Below are 2,505 nucleotides of genomic sequence, written 5' to 3'. Positions count from 1 at the left end.
TTAACTTACCCCTGAATGTGATTTGTTGTTTTTCTCTGGCACATTTTAGGATTTGTTCTTTGTGTGTCACTGAGCTGAGTGTTGCCACAATGTGTCGCGGTGAATTTCTCTTCTGGTCTACCCTGTTCGGAGTCCTGACTATCTGTTGCATTTGTCTGTTGTTATCCAGCTACCTTTGTTTAAAGTTTTCTGATATTATTTCATTGAGAACACCTTCCAATCCAATCTCTCTTTTCACCCCCTCAGGGACTCCTATTATCTGAACATTACACCGTTTGATTGAATCTTGTAGGTCTCAGACCATATTTTTTAATTTTTTTAATTTCTTCTTCCTGTGTTTGAACTGACTGTATTATTTATGGAAGTTTGTCTTAGAATTCTGATATTTGGTCTTCTAGTTCCTCTGATTTCTGAGGGATTCCACGGTGTTTTCTATATGGTCAATTGAGTTTTTCATTTCCACTATTTCATTCTGGTTTCTCTTTAGGATCTCTAATCCTTGGGCTTGTTTTTCGTTCAGCTCTTGACACTGTTTCTCATTATTTCTAAGTAATCTGATTATTAATTTTCAGAATTCTTTTTCTGGCATGGCTTCAAATTCTTCTTCTTCAGCTTCTGTTATGGTTGGTTTAGCCTGCTCCATTGGCGAGTTTATATGTTCTTCCATATTCTTATTGTGGGTTTTTGTTTTGTTTTTTGGCATTCCATCTGGGTAGTTTTTTTTTTTTTTCTAGTAATGAGCAGACTGGTGTCAGGGCTTTGAGCTGCCCTCCCTCGCTGCCCACCCCTGCGTGAGGAATGTTGTGTCACTCCACTCCACCTTTGGGCTCTGCCTCTGAAGGTTATTGTGGAGGCAAAGGCAGTTCTCCTTTAAGCCTGAATGTAAACAAACAAGATGGCTGCTTCCCGCCCACTGCAGCTCCAATTTGGGAAAAGGTGGAGGCAGCAAAGGATCCTCACTTGTTTAGACCCTCAGTTAGTGCCCCTGAATCGCGTACTCTTTCCGCAGGCACTGCACACTCTGTTCTGTTTTCTATTTCCACCCCAACTCAGTCACGCATGTCTCAGTGTCTGTCCCAGAGTGGGTTGGGGGAGGGGCAGCACCAGCTGTTGCAGCAGAGGTGGGCGAGTGCCCTGTCTCACCTCGGCTTCCAGTGCTGGTGCTTAGACTCATTGCCTGGTGTCCTGCACTGTGGATGTCTGCGCCCTCCTTACAGGTCCACCTTGTCTCACTAGTTCTGGAAGAGTTTCCTCTGCAGTATTTTTTCACTAACTTTTCCCCAAAACTACAGAATCTCAACTTTTATTGAGCTATCTTTTCCTGGACTATCAATGTGCTCCCTCCCTATTCCACCATCTTGCCCCACCCTCACCTCCTTCTTTGAAGACCTGTTCTTTCCACTGGGATCTCACTCACAGAGATCTTTCATTTAGGACATTTTTTTATTTTTTGCCAGAGTGTCTTGGCTTTCCATGTCTGAAATACTCTCATGGGCTTTTCAGCTGGGTCCAAATGCCTTTAGGGCTGATTCTGAGGCCAGAGTGCTGTTTAGGACATCTGCCATTCTATGAGTCTGCTGTGTATCTCGCTTCCCATGTTGGATTGTTCTCTGCCTTTTTTCTTCTATCGGTTAGTATTAGCAGGCACTAGTCTTGTTTATGTGATCCTTTTGACTCTTAGTCCTTTCATTATGATCAACTGTGAACAGAAATTGATCACCTGGACTAGTGAGATGGCATTGGTACATGCCACCTTGATGGGATTGAATTGGAATCCCCTGGTATGTTTCTAACTCTACCATTTGGGGCAAGTCAGCTTGAGCATGTCCCAAATTGTACATCTCTTCCCTCTCTTATTCCCACTCTTATATTTAACAGGGATCACTTTTCAGTTAAATTTCAACACTTAAGAATAACTGTGTATTAATTACAGAATTAAACCAATAGTATTAAGTAGAACAGACAAAAAAAATACTAAGAGGAATTTCATATTAACTTGATCATCAACAGTCAGGGCTATGGCTGATCAAGTCACTGTTTCTCATAGTGTCCATTTCACTTCAACAGGTTTCCTTTTTGGTGCTCGGTTACTTGTCACCAATCAGGGAGAACATATGATACTTGTCCCTCTGGGATTGGCTTATTTCACTCAGCATGATGTGTTCCAGATTCCTCCATTTTGTTGCGGATGATCGGATTTCATTGTTTTTTACTGCTGTATTCTTTTTTTTTTTGTAGTTCCAGTGGGCTTTTATTGAGATAAAGGAACAAAAATCCAGATTTTACCACTCGTATTTTCTGAACCTTGTAACCTCAGTAGACTCTGGTCCATAAATGTGTACATACAACATAACACATCCCAACAAAAACAGAGACCCATTGGAACATTTGCCAATTAACAGAAAGCCAATTTTCTCTTTCCTGAAATGTTTTCAAAGTTTTGAGTTCCCACTGTTCATTTCTCAGTGGAAGTGGTCCCTTATGGCCAGGGATGTTAGAATTTTC

Source organism: Oryctolagus cuniculus, chromosome 8, assembly GCF_051225735.1.
Source record: "Oryctolagus cuniculus isolate XC-2025 breed Fujian yellow rabbit chromosome 8, ASM5122573v1, whole genome shotgun sequence".
In the NCBI taxonomy this organism is placed as follows: Eukaryota; Metazoa; Chordata; class Mammalia; order Lagomorpha; family Leporidae; genus Oryctolagus; species Oryctolagus cuniculus.
This window is presented reverse-complemented; position numbering follows the sequence as displayed.